General features: G+C 42.4%; 1 protein-coding gene and 1 long non-coding RNA gene across 3 annotated transcripts in view; one reads left to right on the forward strand and one right to left on the reverse strand.

Moving 5' to 3' along the window:
• The window catches only part of FRMD4A (FERM domain containing 4A), a 386977-nt gene that overhangs the window by 333468 nt on the left and 34357 nt on the right, over positions 1-19152 (reverse strand). The gene's annotated exons all lie outside the window — the stretch shown is intronic.
• The window catches only part of LOC121088450, a 28589-nt gene continuing 23886 nt past the window's right edge, over positions 14450-19152 (forward strand). The window contains exon 1 of the long non-coding RNA XR_005827955.1: positions 14450-14731. This is a non-coding gene — a long non-coding RNA (uncharacterized LOC121088450). The remainder of the gene's footprint in view (positions 14732-19152) is intronic.

Consider the following 19152-nt stretch of genomic DNA (forward strand, 5'->3'; position numbering starts at 1 on the left):
TGGATCCAGAAGTGAGTGTTCTCCACATTCACTTGGAGCATCAATGTGAAAAACATACTGGCAGGACTAGAGACTAATTATTTTAAGCTGGTGTGTTTTTTGGTGCGGTTTTTAGGGTTTTTTTCCCCTCTTTTACAAAGGTGCTGGCTCTTACTACACCACACCTCTGTTCAAAGACGAATCAAAACATCTCTTCCTATCTGCAAATCAGAACTTCATTCAGGCATGGTGTTTGTGTGTGAGTCTTAGGCCTTCTTTTTATGCTCATTTGAAATGCAATATTGGTTTGGCATTTTTTTAGTTTAAAAAGGCTCTAAAGCAATGACCCTTTCTGATGCCAAATCTGCATGGAAGGAGGAAAAAGTAACTGGTCCTAAATCATCAGGGCAACACTGGAAGAAATGCATGTCCCAGAAGATAAAATGAACGTGAAAACAAATGGTGTAATCAATGCAGATCTAAACATGGTGCTGGAAAGATGAAAAAAAGGTGCAATGCACAGAGAGGAAGCTTGATTATATTCAGGGGAAAAAAGTATAGCTGACACAAATGGACTGCCTTCACATATGGGGCCACATGACTGCTGGTGTGAAAAGCCAGAAGTAGAAAACACATCGCTGCTCTTTCAGAACACTTACATTTGTGCTAATCTGTAAAGCACAACATGTAAAATTCTGCTGCTGTATTTGGTGTATGAAGAAGCAACACGAAACATTTGGTATAAATGGATACTTGCAGGTCAGGAACAATTTTTTTTTTGGACCACCATGGAGATATACATTATTAAGGGCGTGTGCTCTCCCTGAGCTGGAAAACTCTTTCCAGACTGCTAATGGTTTCCTCATGTTTAATAATGCAGGCTGAAATTGCCATTCTGGATGTTTACTACCTCCTCCCCTTAAATTCAGGCAAAAGTTAGAGTTGTCTATGAGAGTAAGATGGGAGGGCAGTGAGGGGGGCGTAATGAAGGCATTTTCCAATATCCCCAGTAATCTCAAAAATTGTACAGACCTCAGGCCGTACAGCAACCACTTGAAAGCTGTTAAGCGTGGTCTGTGCACCATGATCACACTGTAGAGTTTTGCTATTCCATGGAAATCTGCTCACTCAGTTACACTGTGTAACTTTGAGAAAAAAACTAAAGTTTGCATTTGTTTGGGAAAGACAAGGTATGATTATATTTTTTTTTACATCCCAAATAGAATGCTTGAACTTTGAATATCTTTTAAAGTTCACCAGACTGTGCACATATTGTCTTCTTTGAGCAAGAGCCCACGTTTCCACCTGCTTGGAAAGGTTCTTCTAGTAGTGATTGCTCCTGTGTGCTTCTAGTAACTGGGATTTAATGAGAGAAAGCACAAGGAATGGAGAAGGAAAGAAAGCCTAGAGGGAGAGAACAACGTGGAGGTGGTGAGGAGACATACGAGGACTGGGTGAAAGTGAGGGAGAGATGGGATTAGCTGAGGATTTGGGGAAAACCTGGAGCCACCAAGAGAAAGGTATGGATGACAGAAATATGTCTAGCTGGACAAAGAACATAAAAAAAGGACCCAAACAAGAGAAGAAACCTGAGATCCGATGAGACAGTTGTTGAGGGAGAGTTAGGGTTATGGGGAATGACCATCAGTGGGCACGGAGGAAAATCAGGGAGGGAGAGACAAGCAGAGGAGTGGGAGTAGGAGCTGTGGTGGGCAGACCCTGGCTGGGCACCAGATGCCCACCACAGCCATTCTGTCACTGCCCCCCTCAGCCAGGCAGAGGAGAGAAAATACAGCGAAAGGCTCGTGGGTCAAGGTAAGGATGGGGAGATCACTCAGCAGTTACTGCCATGGGCAAAACAGGCTCGACTCTGGGAAATTAATTTATTACCCATCAATTCAGAATAGGATAATGAGAAATAAAACCAAATCTTAAAAACACCTTTCCCCCGCTCCTCCTTTCTTCCCAGACTCAATTTCACTCCCGATTTCTCTCCCTCCTGCCCCTGAGCAGCACAGGGGGATGGGGCCAATCCATCACACAAGCCGGCTGGTGTGGGCTCAATCGGGCATGGGGGAAGCTTCCTGGAGCTTCTTACAGAAGCCACCCCCATAGACCCCCACTGCCAAAACTTTGCCATGCAAACCCAATGCAGGAGCTCATCCTGGCAGGACAGGGTGACAGCAGGACACAGCTGTGTGGGTTAGTTGCTGCAGTTGCCCAAGGAAGCTTGAAGCAGTTCCTGACTTTCAAGTGCATGACTGAGCTGCTTAATATTACTCATTTCATTTTTTTTTTCTAATTACTGTATTAAAAGCTAAAGAACAAGAGAGTTTCTTGAGGCAACAATGAAATCTCTCACAGAAATCTCCCAGGATTTGTTACAGAAAGCTCTATTTAATACTGTGATTACTGATGTGTGATGGTGGGTCAACAGCAGGGCAAGAATCAGCGCACATGGGTTACAGTGCAGGGGCTTGCTACCATATGCCTGTGCAGCATGTTTGGTATCTAGGGCAGCTCATACCAGCAGACTCACAAACAGTCTTTTGGACGTGTGGATATATCACAGTATCCACCAAACCCAAAGCTCCTTGGCTTGGTAAGACAAAGCCACAATAATACGGGCTGTTCCAAAGGGATCCCATGTTAGGTCCTTAACAGTCAAGTCCCTATAGCACAGAGGGAGGGGGCTGGTTGGATTTCTTGGAAACACGAGGAGTGGGAAGTCTCTTCAACTGTGCCAGTGGAGAAATACTTGCTAAGATTTGTATGTAACACAAGAGGAGGCTAACCCAGAATGCCAGGTCCCCTTACCCTCTGTGGTGTTTACTACTGAGGTGCTGAGCGGAGGAGCCCTTATCCCGACAGAGCAGAATGCGACAGGCTTGTCAATTCCCTGCAGCAATTTCAAGAACTACAGTGAGGATGAGGCTGACATTGGACACTGTAATAGCACACTGAAAAAAAAGGTGATTTTTTTCTCCAGTTGCAACAGCAGTTGAGTAAGCAGTTTTTAAGATAAAATCAGACAAGACCTGAGGTCCACCAGACCTCTCCAGGGCAGCCTGCTCCAGGATCTGTGGTTTATAGACACTACGTAGCAGGTTCACTATCACCTCAGCTGAGAGCCTCAGGCTTGATAAGAGTATGAGTGAATGGTCTGCATTCAGAGATTTTCTGGCGTCTTTCTGATTTTGGGCATGAAGCGTGATCAATAGCAATGGATTGAGGGAATGCTAGCACCCCAAAAAGGATTTGAAAACCAGGCAAAGATTATTAATCGCTGGATACGGATTTCAAGTCTGAGAGTGTCAACTAAGCAGTATAGGCTTTCCTGGGGGTGCAGAAGTGCCAGAGTTTGATCTGAATCCCCAACAGGATAAGTTTACTACTTTCACAGCATTACCTTAGAAAACTTTAAACTAAGTACGGATGAAAGATGATATCAGCAAAGCCAACTGCATAAATATCTACCAGGTCTCTACTGGGAGGGATTTATGGTTCTCATAAGATCCCACGATTTTAGTATTATCAGTACAAAACAGGTTAGCATCAAGGCAGTCAAGCTTAGCACCTGATCGATAGTTACACCTTTCACAACAGAGCAGCTGTAACCTCCAACCTCATTTTATATGAAATGAAAAAAGAACTGATTTTACTTCTTACCCATGACACACTAAAGCAGACCAAAAACTCAAGCTTAATATGCAGATACAGGAGCAAGCAGATACAGATGTCCTGTAGTGGCCACAACCACAGCAACAATATTTTAAATAAATCCATTTGCAAAGCTAAAACTGCTCGCTGAAGATGGTGGCAGCTACTGACTGGGTTTCCCATCGCCAAACTGGAAGTTTTTATACCCAAGGAAAGAAATGAAATCTTTTCTCTGTCCCATACAGCTGCAATGTCCATGCCAACAGCATGGACTGGGCACCAGGGTTGTGCTGATGTGTCGCATAGTGTTGGTCACTGCGGTGGGTTGCCTTATTGCTCAGTGAGAGCCTGGATGGGGCTGCAGGTGGCTCCTGCCACCCGAGGTGCCCCCAGCTCACAGCCATGTCTGGCTCCTTGGCTTAGGCTCTAAATTCTGTCGTGAGATACAGATGACCTTTAACTGAACATGTCTTTGCTGTATACATAGCATCAGTCACAGGAAAACCCTGTTGGGTTGTGGGATCGTGTTGGTCTCCAGCTATTACAGTGATAAACATGATTAACTGCAGCTATGAAAAGGAATTTCATTCTGACTGCTAACCTCACAGAAGAAAAAAAGATCAAATAAACCAAAGGATGGGCTGCAATACGACATTTTTACATCCACATTAGTTTGTCTTCTACCTTTGGGCTGATGGCTCGTGATGGGAACAACAGTTGCTTTTGCACAGTCAGTGCTTGCCATTGCTACTCTGTGGGACAGAGGTGCCACAGGTAATTTGCATTACAAGGAGGTGGAAACTGCAGCATCTCTCCAAGGTTGTTGTAACCATCGACAAATATTGGTGACTCCATCATTTTGTCACATACAAAAGCTACCGGCGTCCTCTGTCAGAACAACTAATAGCCAGTCTTGAAACCTCCAGTGACCGAAGCCTCTGTTGAATGAATGAAGTTGCAAAGGGAAGGGCTGAAATTAATTCTGAATTTACTTGATCTAAAATTCAGGCTTTTTAGAGGAATCTGTTGCTGAGGCTTAGAGTATGTAACGTTGTGAACACACATCCAATAGGAGCTGCAAGGAGGATACAGCCCTGTATAAAACAGTTCAGTATTCAGAAGACTTCAACAAAACTGAACTTCAAACGTGTTATTTGCTATTTTCTTTTCTTTGTAGACTTTTAAACACCAACAGAACATGATTTATCTCTTTGATCATCTTGAAGAATCCACTTAACATAAATTATTTTATTCAAGAAAGTTTTTTTATTTAGCAGGAAATGCTGTAAAAATATCCAGTGGCTGATAGCTGAGGCTTGCAATATAAATTGCGCTGCATATTTTTAACAAGAATAATTAATTATTGGAATAATTTACCCAAGGATGCAGTCATTTCACCATCAGCTATGGCTTTTAAAAAATACTAGATTTTTCTGAAGGATTGGATGCTTCAATGTCCAATGTTTGGAGTGAAGACAGGAACTAAGAGCTGATGTGTATGGTTATGCTGGATTAATTTCCTATGACCTATGAGTCTCTTCACTAAAGGCAGGATTTTCTTCATGCTTTTTGTAGTTTTTATAGACCCATTTACCAAACTGTATGCCATTGTCTTAACTTTGCAAACAAAGCTGCATTTATGATGTCTTAAAGGGAGACTTGAACAGACACTTCATACAAAACATGCACAGCTGCATAAATCAACTCTAAGAGAATATTAGGTGTTTATTAGCAAGAAAACATAAGCTGTAGGAGCATGCTTTGTACCTTCATTTCTTTGTGCTTCTCTTGTAAAGCATTAAGGATGTCCTAGGATATGAGGTAATTAGGGAGATAGTGTATTACAGCCAAATAAATGCCACATACTTCCTCCTCTCTGGACAGCTTGTAAATCACTGTTTATATCCTCACTACCATAAACACTTTTCTGCAAAGGCTGCACTGCCCTGATACGGAACTTGTAAAAATATTTAAATATCAGAATTTATTCTGTGAAGACCTTTGAAATGAAAGTGACGGGATGCAATCAGAGCTTAAAATGCAAAACTGGGAAACAAGCAAAATCTGAAATGGGAGCCAGATGAATGTGTCTGTACTTAACACACCCCCATACTGCTGGTTTAAAGCAAGAGAAAGCAGCAGCATGAGGTTTGCCACCTGCACCATGTTGATAGCACGGTAACATGAGATTGCACCCTTGGCTTTTTTTGAGTCGGGGGGGTTGAAAGCAGCATTGTGCATCCCCAGCCTGGAGCTGTGGTCTGTACCCACTCCTGCATTGAGCACCCATCTCCTGTGAGAGGGATCCTACAGTCTTGTTCCCTCCCCCTCCCATTCCTTTTCTCTCTCCTGGCGGTCCTGAAGGGTTTTAGAGGGGCATGTGCTGCAGCTGATGTCGCGGTGAAATGTTTCACTGAGGTGCTTCCAGATCAGCCTCCCTTAAAAGACAGCAGGCCCCTGCCAAGTGGATTACGTTGTCAAGGCAACATTTCCCCTGAAAAACTGGACAACAAGAGAGATCTTATCGTATATGAAGATTACAGTTCCTCAAGTGATCCTCTGTCATTACTTCTGCACTTAACAAATTCAGTGCTGAACATCTGTAACGGACTTATAAACTCTATCCCATGGCTTCCACTCCTTTAGCCAGGACAGCTTCCCATGGTGGGTGTTTGCTCCTCGGTGGCAGTTTCAGCTTTCCTTGCTTTTTCTATCCAGCCAAAGTGGCTACAGAGACCACAGCTGCTTGGAGAGGAGCAGGGTGGGCAACTGGGTCAGTGACCCCTTTGGACATCCCAGCAAAATCTCTTGCAGATAGGTTACAGGGCTGTTAGACCAACCTGGAGGCAAAAAGACCTCAGAGAGAGCCAACAGCTATATAGCTAAACTGGAACTGGCAGCTTGGTAGAAGAACCTACAGACAGACCTGGCTTCACAGGTAAACCTGAGTTTATCTATTTATGCACTCAGGCGTTTAAGCCAATTCCAACTAATTGACATACCAGCGTGGGTTCATCAGTTAAAAGGGAGTCGTATCTAAAAACCTTCCCTTTTATTTTCCATCAGGTTCCATCAGCACCATCTGGACTCTAAGTTTGACTATGGCAGAAAATTTCAATGAACACTTTTAAATTAATTGCATGCTAGTCTCACAAGCAATGGCTTAGCAATGCAAACAAGAAGCTGCACCCAGAGCCTCCTCGCATCTGTGGAAGTATGGCAAAACATCTGTCCCATCAAGGGTCCATGGATGTTTGAGGATTTTAATACCAGAAAGGAGTGATATTGATTATCCAGGCAGATCTCATGACAGAAAGGAGAGAAGGCATCACCATTTCTTGATCAAAAGCTTCTCATAAAAAATGACCAAACCTTTATTCCAAGTACTGAAAGCATATGTGTATCTCAGCCATATTTCCAGACAAGCTGCTCTGTTTTTAGCCCATGGCATGTATCACCCTGCTGTTACGTTCTGCATGATCAGAGCAGTCTCTGCAGTCCAGCAGTGGCTGCTGGAAAACCAGAAACAACATCATATTTGTAAGACCACTGGGTCTCCTTCTTGGGTGGACCTTGAGCCCTTTCTTTCAACTGACAGAACTAATAATTTGCATTATCAGCCTCTATAGCGCCCTCCTGATGACATGGGGCTCCAGGCAAATATTGCAGGCTTTCACCCCAAAGCCTTCAGGAATGCCACTTCTCTTCACCCAAAGCACTCAGAGTCTCTTGGAACAAATCATTGTCCTCACAGACAATTTTTTTGAGCAATAATTTGGCCCCATAGGAAAAAACTTTTTAAAAAAAGGAAAGCAAAGGACTATTTGAAGGGATCTTTCAAAGTGCTTTAGCCCAAGATGTCTTTTATATATATATACCTTCTTATTTTGTATCCCTTAGTACTTAGAAATTAATGTTATTATGTTAATTAATATTACTAATATTAGAAATTAGCCAATGTGCTAATGTCTTTTTGATGCTTTCTCATATCCCCCAAAAGGAGTTTGTTTGCAGGCTGTGCTGCCATGTGATTTCTGACTAAAACAATCCTATAATTCTAAGATTTACCTAAGCTTGTCAGTCTGTGAGCATTAAAAATTCAATTCTAAACACAGGATGACCCCTTATTCCCAGTCTATGACAACTAATGCATTACGTCCTTACAGTAAAAGAACTTTATTGTAACAGTTGTATTGTGGTTTTGTCTTTTTTGCTCTCTCAGTCTCATCAGGGTAATTGAGAAGTGAAGCCAGCTAAAACAGAGGGCTAAGACAGATGCTGAGTTTGACCTCCATTTGTATCAGAGTGATCCCATGCCTCAATTATTATCTGTGCTCTATTCCAGCTGCCATGCTGCTATGACACTAGAAAGACTTTTGATGTTGTTTCCTTACTTAAAGGATTTACAGTCTGAGATACTAGAAGGGCAGACAGACAGACAGACAGAACAGAGGAACTGTGAGACGAACAGATATGCCAGTTTTCCAATTTTCCAGCAGTGAGCTGCCAGAACTGCTGGCTGTCCTGTATCAGCCCACAGCACACGTCCCACTGACCCAGCGCCACCTGCTCAGAACCAAAGTGTGCCAGGTCCATGCACCACATCACTGTCAGGCATGGCCATTTCTTCCAAAGAAGCATGATGAACTGCTGAGATATTTTGCCAGTGAAATCAGAGCCTTGGAAATGTCAGCCCTCGGGGTTGTTGTTTCTCATTAGGAAAAGCAGGGACATCACTTCCTAAGAGCTGTGCCTCCAGTGTGACCTGAGAAGTTCTCCTGCGTCTGGGTGATGCAAAGGCTTCACCTCCTGCCACAGGCTGTGCCAGCCCCATCCCCTCTCTGCTGTCAGAAGCAAGGGGTATGGAGCAACCACCTGAGCATCAGAGATCCCCAGCAGTGCTGGGAAGGACATCTGGGACAGAGAAGCAGCTCCTGTGATCTCCCTTCCTTGTCAGGCAGTAGGAAGGATGAGGTAAGGTACAGAGGATGAGGTCAGCAAAAGAGGATGAGGTCAGGAAGGAAGAGGTCAGGCTCATCCTCAACCTCAACATCCCAGGTTAAGCTGGAAGGGACAGCCAGGATGTGGTCCTCCCAAACCTACCTTTCAGACAGTAACAAGTCTCCAGGAGGAAGTGCATTTGGTTGCGCTCTTGTTTGGTGGGTGAGAGTGAGCCTGAAGCAAGCATATACAGTTAGCATATATATGAATATTTCTCCCCGTTCTCCAGGCAGCTGAAGCAAAACGCACTAAGAATTGCTGTGCTGAAGTCCCAGTGTCAGTCATTGCTTGTGAAAGGTCACCCTAACTGAAGCAGTTGGTTGGATCCCGTGCATCATCGTGCTGTTTGCTCAGCGTGGAGGGAAGGATCAGCTGCAGAGAAGGAATTTCGCTTTCAGAGGCCTTTCCGATGCAGAACTGCTGGTCATTTTCCTCATCGATATCTGCCTTTGCAATTTACTCCACACAGGATCACTGTCAGCCTCATTTTCTTTGCTTTTACATCCATGCAACTGGGAAAACATCTTCAGTACAAAAGGTAACTGTGTAAAGACAGAACAGAAAAGCCACTAAAGGCAAGAGCAGGCTTTGAAAAGGCTCTACTTTGGAAACCTTTTCAGCTGTATTGAAGGCTGAGCTGGCATTTATTTTTTTCAAAAATTTCTTTTACTGTCCAGTCAACTTATTCCACCTAAATTCTGAACAGGTTGCACTTGCCCTTATGCAAACTAATAAGGAAGATTTCAGTCTCTGTAGCAGAACAATTTGGCAGTAGGGGACAGGCCAGGTTTCTCTGACAGATGCAAATATTTACACCAGATAGCAAACATGTCACAGGGTCAGCAACAGAGCAGCTGCAATACCAGCACAAAGCCACCTAATGTTCCCTTTGGCTCCAGGTTCACATAATTGATTGAATCAGCAGATAATCAGTTACACTAAACACCCACTAAATCTTCTCTTTGTCGGCAAAGATGAAGCTTCTTATATAGAGAGACATTTAAAGGATGAGCTAAAGCTATTTCCCAGAGTCATGTGTAAATACAGATGTCATTATTTAAAGTATGCGTTGCACACATTTAAACTAACCACTGTGGCCTATGGCACAAGCTAGAGTACTCATAATGTGATTTTCCCTGCAAATTTCATTGAATAAAGAAAATAAAATATTGAAACACAAGTCTGGAAAGGGATGTTCCCAGCTGAGACACCTGATCCAAGCTGGCTGCTGGGGCTCTCTGTTCTCTTAATGGAAACAAGAGTGTTCAGGTCATGAACCATTTTGCCCAATTTTAGCTAAATTGGAATGATGAGTCAGGTCCTCAAAACATCTGTTTCTCTCCTCTGATAAAACAAGGTGTTGAGACAAATAGCACAGGTGTAAGCATATATATTGTGGAGACTGCATTGGGTCAGATGATTTCCCTGTTCAGTTCGAAATGAGCCTCATTTAGCACTAGTAATAAAAACCTAACATAGAAATTTAAAAAGCTTCCAGCTTTGGTCAAAATACTGAACTTCTACAGAAATCTGTCTTCTTACTTGGCTTATTTCTCAAAGTCTCATTCTACCTGGTTGTCCAAGTTTCTGCTCTTGTCTATCCCACCTTTGTAGTAAAAAGTATCACCTCCATACTCAACCCTAGAAGGTATTTGGTAAGTTGTCATCCTGGCTCATACATCTCAAGAACTTATTCCTGCAATGTTGTCCATAGCAACACTTGTTGATTTGTTCAGAAAAAGCCCTTTTTTGCTGTTGTTTCTCTTTCCTGACATCTCCCAAGCAGCATACTATCTGTATGCGTATGTCCGATGGCGTGATATTCCTAGGGTGCACACCACCACCTAAGAGACACCTCAAAGACTTTCAACATCCCAACAACACACAAGTTTACATATGTTAACAACCTGACCAAGGCTTACTGTAGCACTGATGAATGTGGGTCAGCTTAGAAGGTAGTACAGACACTTGGCTTGAGCAGTTTTGCTCTAATGATTTTTTAGAGATACCTCTTCAGAAGAAGGCACTGAGTCAAATGGTACCTTTGGGACACTCCCAGATGAATAGAGAGACTACATTTCTTATGGCTCTGGAGCATAGCTAAATGCTGGGATTCCTTTTCATCTCCTGAAATAGCTCTGCCCAAATTGTAAAAACGGAGCACAAAAAATTCCTTCAAACTGAGCCGACTCCTGAGAGGGAGGTTTGGTGGGAGGGATTAGGGGATTCTGTTTAGCTGGAGAAGTGCACTGAAACTGGACTTCCCATGCAGATCATGGCGATCACATCCATGCAAAGCCATGCACTTTATGTTCACGCATATCCCCCAAGCTTCACTCCTCTTCGATATTTATTTGGCCTCTTCTGTTGAAGTGCAATATTCCTCTGTAAACCGATATCTATGTGAGCTCAAACGGAAGGAAAAAGGGATGAAAGACTCCCACTTTGCAGGTTCATAGATAGCAGGGGGCCTAAAGGCTGCTTTTGAACCTGCATCTGTGTCTCTGCAACCATTTGCCTTACCTGTAAAATCCACTACAGTATGAAAAATGCTTTCTGAGATCATCTGATCATCTGAGGGCTTTTCAGTGATGCTGGGACAAATCTGTGTTTAGAGTTTTGAGAACAGCTTTGCAGGATGCTGTTCCCTTTTCACGTACAACAGCCTCCCCGTTAATGATGAAAGTTTCTTCCTTGGAGAGTTGGGGAATAAAAAAAATCCGAATTGTGCAGTCCCTTTATTGTGCTTCAGAGGGAGAAAGGAGAGCATTAGCTGATGCTGTCCCACAATGTTTTCCTTTTACTGGCTAATCATTTGAGCATATCCAGTAGGAACAGTAGTGTACATCATGTTTAAAAAAAAGAACTCCAGTGTTTAAGTGTATGGCTCAACATAAATAAGTCATGAGCAGAGGAGCTCATTTCAAATTCATAGAGAGGTAAATGAAAGGAAGATGAAAAAATTCCACTTTTATGCAATAAGCTTCACATCTCTCTCAGGTATAAAACCCTGGTGACTTCAATGGAGTTGCACCAGGGATGGATTTGGTCCCATATATTTGCCTTAAAGAGTTTATCTGCCCCAAAGCAATAGACTGTGCCTGAGGAAGCAATAACAGCTCTGATGTTCATGATGGGGGAGGGCTGGTACCATGCTGTCTGAATTAACCAAGGAACATGATGCATTAGCAGTGCAGGAGAGGGCTCTGGGGGAGCCAGGTTTGTGGAGGGATGCTCCATTTTATAGGAGCAATTGGCATTCTACAGCAGCCATGAGCTACACACGTTGCCTGCCTCACTATTCCCCTGCACCTGGAGATGAAATGAGGACAACTAAAATTGAGCAGCTGTAAAACTGAGTGCAGGGTTCAAATGATTCCTGCTTCTGCCCCAGGTCTTCTCCTGGTGGGAGGGTGAGACCTCACCAGGACATAGAGCTGGCAAGGCCACCCAGTAAGGCCAGACTTCCAGTCTTTTTCCAGAGCAATTTGACCACCTCTCCCATTTTCTCTGTGTTGTCTCCCACCTTTCGCATGCTCAGCTTCTTCTGCCATTGCTTCAGTTTATCACAGTTCCCTTTATTTTTGGGGTTTTCTTTCCTTTTGGGGTATCCAAGGCACAGAATTTCAGGCCACCTTGGCCTTCAGTTTCAGTCCTTGTAGTTTAACGATCTGGTGGCAGCTTTAGTTATAAGTGATCAAGGCATTTTAAGGGAAACAGTAAAGGCAAACCTGAATCTGTTACGTATATTTTGCAGTGTGCAGAAGCCACTAGCTAAGGCTTGTGTGTACAAGGCACTCACAGAGAAGTAAGCAACTATTTCTCCAGTAGGCTTACAATATAAACAGAAGGAGATAATTAGTACTAACAAATGCTGAGGAAAAGGAAATAGCTGATATGAATTTGAGAAAGACCATACAGGCATCCGGTGGCAGAAATGGGAATTTCTGCATGCCACATCCCAGCATCCCCAGCACAGGACCATCCTTTTGCCAGCAGGATCTTCAGATAACACATCCCTGATTTGGTAGCACTGTCCAAAACTGTGAGTCCACTGAGAAACCATAGAAATGCAAAAAGACTCTACAGCTGAAGGTAATCTGCTGGTGAGTCTAGGTATCAAGTTTGTCAGATGGTATCAGGCAACAGAAGGGGGATCGTTTTCCACTTCACCTTCTAAAACTCCTCAGACTCTACTACACTGCTTGGAGACAGGGTAAGTCATTGCTTATCTCATATACAAAACCAAGGGGGGGGGGGGGGATTAGAAATCTACAGTTATTTTTTTTGCTGTATTAAGAAGAGAAAGCATTTTTTAGAGTGATGCATCTTGATGGGCCCAAAAAGAGGAATCAAAAATTAAAAAAGAGAGGTAAGAGGAGAGATGCAACCCAGGCAAAACAGAAAATGGTTTGTACAGTGATTACCTGGTGAAAACACAACTATTTTAATGAAATCTGTTGCTGCCCCTCTAAAGAGTGCCTTTGCCTCCATAGAAGCATTAAACTACTTTAATGATATCGATTTGGGTCAAAGTGTGCAAGCCCTCCAATGTGGATACACTTTAGTTGCTAATAAAGAGGCTTATTTCAAATGCAGGAATCTGGAAAGGAGAGTAAGTTACTTTCCTGTATAGCTATATTCAGTCTGGAGATTATCTTGGTATCAAGATTTAGGTTAAGCTTTTCTTATCTAAAAAAAAATAAAAGAGGGGAAGAAAAAAAAAAGAAGCTTGAACTAAAGCAGTTAAAGCACTACCCAAAAAAGTTAAACCACTATAGAACTACAATTACATAGACTTTTTTTCTATTTCTTGAGTTGTCAGTTCCACTAGCATGAACACAAAATGTTTTAAACTGTGGTAGTTGAAAAGTAAATATACCTCCTGTTTAGGTATCCCAATGGGAGGCTCACAGCTCCTGACAAAAAGCTCTGCTGACGCTGCAGCCACACCAACCATCCCAGCTGCATCCACTTACATGTAGAGAATGGGACCCTTTGGTTTAGTATAGTAATTTAGAAGAGACCTTCAAGACTGATTTCAGGAAGCAGGGTATACCTTGTCTTGCAGACAAACAGATTCAGCATCTGAATACAGAATCATATACAAACACCCATTGTAACCCAGTCTTTTACTCTGGCTTTGCCCTGTACCTCTCCCTCATGCCAGAGGGTTGTCCCATAGCTGACCAAGACTATTTCCAGAAGTGAGAGCTATCTGTAAGAGAACAACAGCTGGGTCAGACCCCAACACATTTGCAGAAGGAGATTAGCGCTTAACAGGTAAGACTGTATCTTTGGGAAAAAATAAAATAAATAATAAAACCCTGAACCAAAATGTCATTTTCAGCCTGAGAGCCACTGAACTGTTTCATAAGACTCTTTAGGATTATAACAAGTATGATTCAGAATACTTCCCAGGCAGTCTTCCTTGCAAATAAATAAGCCAGATGAACATGCTGTGCCACGCTCCAATTCATAAAGAGAAGCAGAGGGCAGACTGTAAACAGAAGGAAATTGCAAGAAGGCCAATAAAATGCATTTCTGATCTCATACCATCAGCTGGACGAGGCAACGGGGATAAATAAAGTCAGAGACTTCTCCTATATTTATGATTCCTTATTGTTACAGAGCTCTCCTCAGAACAAAAATGAGTCTGGAAGGGAGGCGGTCATGCTCCTTTCGAATGGCAATGTTTAAGAAAGGAGAACCATATGGTTTTGAGTTGGCTCAATTGTGGCAGCCAGGAAACTAATCCACAGATTTATTAGAGCTGGCATACATAACAGAGTGGCAGTGCTCCTTTCATTTGCTGCCAAGAAACCCTCTGTGGCGCAGAGCTTTACCTTCAGCTGCAATCGCTTGCTGGGCATATGGACCTTATTTCTGCAAATGGGAGTGGAAGAGAGTCAATTTGCAAATCCAATTGGAATTTTCTTCCTCCTGCCGCTCCAATTTACTACGCAGACTTCATTCATAGTTAAAGGAGCCTGGATTTCTCTAATTAACTTGTTCTTTCGATTTAGGACATCCAAATGGAAAAAATATGATGAGGAGAGAAGAAACCATTTAAACCATTGTCACTGACCAGGTAAAAATTTTTGCAATAGGTACTTTACCTAATAGCTTATTATGTTGTGCGCACTTGCTGGAAGACCCCTAGCTATTATCATTACAGTTCCTGACATACAATTTTTTTCTAAAGGTCTTGTGAAACGGAGAATGGCAGTTCAGAGTTCAGTGATCTGTCTAAGGTGTATATGATCATCTGTTAGGCAGTTGGTTTCATTTGGGCTATGAAGCGCAATAAAAAAAATCTCAAGTGTCCTTTGGGCATATTCAAAGAAGGATTTTCAGAGCTCCCATGGGCTTGCTTGGAAGGAAGTCAAAAGCTTGACTTCTGAAGAGAGACAAGGTGGCAGGGGGTGATTGTTAGATAAACTGCCACCCCTTACAAGTGTAAATGGAAATATGATCAGCGTTTGGAATCAGCCCCTTTCACCTGGGGAACACACAACGCTGCATCTGAGGTCTGCAGCAAAGGCAAGGAAAACTTCAGGGGCAGACAGATGCTACAGCAATGTTAAATCTCTTTCGAAGATTTCCTGTAAGCAGCAGCTAGAGACACCAAGAAAGGAATGTAATTTCTCTGACAAACTAAACCTGAAAACCATGTGGATCTATTTTACAGTAGATACAGCACTATTTTTCTTTTCTTCAGCTAAAGAAAAGAATAACAAAGGAAACTGGAAGCGCTTTGCTCGTTAAGGTCAATCATCAATCATACCACAGACCTACTGTGTTCAGTGTGCTTGGTGCCAGGCACGTCAGAGAAAGGCAGGAATGAACATCCATGGGCAGTTCTGTAATATAACTCTGCCAGACTTTCTGCCTGATTCCCAAGGGTGTGTGTCTAGAAAAATCAGTGTACCCAGTAACAGCAATAACCTGTGAATATAACAGCTCCATCAGCTCCTAATGCTAATCAGTAGAAGTCCACAATGAATTAGGGGAATAAATCATTATGCTTTTAAAGGTTAACATTTGCCATCTCTCTCTGCAAAATTATTCCTCTGTGAAATTAAGCATTGCTCTCAACATGAAAATATTATTGAAGAAGTTAAATTGTCATCTGAAGATTATGTTAAATCTGAAGATGGCATTCAAATCAATAAAGTATGAGTTCAAAGCAGCCAGCAAAGACAGTCCAATCTACAGGGACTCCCACAGGTCACTCAAGCCTGCTGTGACCTTATTTCAATACATCTTTTATAAAATGGGTCAGAACAACACTTCTCCTCAGCACGTAATTCAGATATTCACAGTTCCCTCCTTTCATTACTAGTTGTAGGTAAAAAACCAGAAATATATCATCCAATGTGAACTCAAAGGAATAAAAAATAGATCATATTTATATATAATCGTATTTATATATCATATATATATCAACAAATACAAAGCTATGTTTGAATCTAGAGGAGTCCAGTGTTCAAGCAGGTTTAGAAGGGTGCTTTGATTTTTGTCTGCCAAAGCTACGCCATTCAACACACCCAACAATATAGAACTAAATGCAGAAAAACACCCTGGTTTTCATTCTCCCCTCATGAAGAGCCAATTTTGGGTCAACGCCTCAGCAGGGGCCAGTTCTCACTTGTGTGACAGGGAGAAAGAAGAGAGATGCATTTTCATACCTGAATAGTTTCATTACTGTGTTGAATTGCCCATAGGTAAAACTGTGTACATTTTCCATTCTGCCTACTGAAGAGGCAATAAAGCACATATATTCATGTACAGACAATGAAAAATTAATTACATTGGAATAATTCCCTATTTTACAACCTTCACTTATCGCTTTGGTACAGTTGGCAGTAAAAATTCTTCATATTGAAATAAACATCTACACATACACAAATATATTAGTCTGTATATTTGCACCATTGAACTAAAGTGCCATAAAGGAAGATTCCTATCCTCCACCTCATGAAATTAATGTTTCTTTGACCATATAAATGATTTCATTTCAAGAGGCAGGTTTTGAAGCCAAGTATCTCTAACATTCATAAGCCACATATGTCTGAATTTGTCTGCAATTTCTACTATGAACATTGTGAACACTGAATGATAAAAAAATCAGATAGTTGTCCAAATAACTCTGCTTACTGTGCAGAGCAAGGGGAGCAGAAAGCAGTTATATCCGCACCATATTGCTGAAAAGCAGCACATGAGCTAACATTGGCCCACAGTAGTCCTAATACCATGTCCTCATCTGAAAGATGGAGAACAAAACCAGCCTGATAAATTCACAAGAAAAGGAGCATCTATTCACCAGTGGGAGAAGATACAGATACGGCTATGTGTTCTTTGAGATTGCTTATAGGATGATGTGAACAGACAAGAAACCTTCACATTCCCAGGTGTCAGTTAATATGCCTTCCCTCTCTGAACTAATGAATTAAATCATTTGGAATTCAGAATATGATTCTACCCAAAACAAGATCACTATCTAATGAAAGGAACAAATTGCCTTGTACGTGCACATGGTGGGCATCTCATTCCTTCTGCTATAGAACAGTCTTTACAGAAGAGGCTGTCCAACGCCTTCCTAGCCCACACCTGAGGTGAAGAAACAGGCTCCTTCTATTTCTATGGTGCAACTGAGGAATGTCCCTTTACTGCCCATACCTGGCCATTGGCTTTAATGGGACTTCTTGCTGTCCACACCACTCCACTGCTTGACCCCGCTGTGTCTACTGAGGAGATCATCAGACATGGAGAGCATTGAGCTAGTGGCCGCACCCTGCCCTGGAACCTGAGAGAGCTGACCTGGGGTTTATATATGGACACTGTCACCACAGGTCTCCATCAGGGCTGGAAAGCAGCAAGACGAAGGGGAGGGTGAAGTTCTTTCTGCCTAGCTCCACCATTGCCTTCTGCACTGGTCATCACTGACCTGCAAAACCCTGCGGACTTCACATTTCTGCAGGCATGGCATTATTCCAGCATACCTAGCTGTAACTTGGTTCTGTTAACTATTAAGCACAGATCTTGCAAACAGCTAAGCAAGAAATATTTAGTGTCGAGACACTAAATATGTTATTTTAATTGCAACCTCCTGAACTCTCAAAAAATGTCAGTATTGGTCTTTCAAATGTCATTGCAAGCAGTTTGGTTTGCAGCATGAAAAAACAATTCAGATCTTTCAATTGAATAAGCCCTTTTTAAAAAAAAAAAAAAAAAAAGGTTTACGTTTCACATAGTTTGAATCTTTTCAAATTGAAGATGCTTGCAAAAAATAAAACTAAAAAACCCCAAACACTGAACCCTGAAGCTTCCAAAAGATTTCTCTTCTCTTCTCGCTCCACGTATAAAACAAAACAGCTTCTTTCAGTCCACAGAGTCCACACTTCACTCTGTCAGTAAAAGCAAGCTGTTCCTCATGGTACCCTCCAAAGATGCCTTCCACTGCTGGTTGTAATCCATAATTACAACAAATGACAGATCACACTGGAGGATTTTTGTTTGGAGCTCTCTGAAATCAGTGAACACATTTGAACACCTCTCATCTGTATCACACTGTTCCCAGACCTATTTGCTTGCTACAAATGGGCCTGAACACCCTGATTTATCAGATTGCTGAGCTCTCCTGCTCACTTCTCTGTTCATTAATCTTCATAAAATAATACAGCAATGAGAATTGCTGGAGTTCTCCCTATACTACCTGCTGCACTCTGGGCTCTGGTGAATAAATGGAGAGTATCTAATCTGTGGAGAGAAAGGTTTAAGTTTGTATTCTTTTATGCATTGGAATGTCTACAGCCTCTGTCCCTATGGAAATGTAAAGCTTTGTACAGACCGATTTGCTATGCAGCGCACATTCAGCAGCACCGTCTGAAGGCACGTTGCAGAGGAGTTAAAACAATGAACTAAGTTGCAGGTAGCACACCGCTTTGTGGAATGTATAAATCAGCTTATGCCACACGGTGAAATTCTGCTTTTTCTAGGCAATAGTTGCACTAAACATATTTCCAAAGGAATTCTCAAAAAACATTCTTTTTAGGCCAATGAAAAGAGTATTCCATCCAGTCTTTCATTGCAGCAAAGGCACCTGCAGTCTGCAAAACCTGATACTGAGCACAGGTATGTCACATTTGACATACATTGAGACTTCCAAGCGTAGCTGGAAGCCCAGAAGGTATCAGACCACCTGACCTCATGCCCTACACCTCAGAGCAGCAGAAGCACTGGTGCAAGCCCCAGAAAGATGCTCTCGAGAGGGAACTGCAGTATCAGCGTATGCTCTCAGCAGGTTGCCAAAGGCATGTCTCACATTCTGCATCTGAAGCTCAAGCCTGGCTGGACTCAGCACACCACCTTGAGCTTTGCTTATCACATCACAGGGTGCTCGAGGTGGGAAGACACCTCTGAAGATGATTTCCTCCAACATGCTGCTCAAAACAGGGTCACCTAGAGCAGTTTGTTCAGGGACATGTCCTGTTGGGTTTTGAGCCTGTC

Source organism: Falco naumanni, chromosome 5, assembly GCF_017639655.2.
Source record: "Falco naumanni isolate bFalNau1 chromosome 5, bFalNau1.pat, whole genome shotgun sequence".
NCBI classification, from domain to species: Eukaryota; Metazoa; Chordata; class Aves; order Falconiformes; family Falconidae; genus Falco; species Falco naumanni.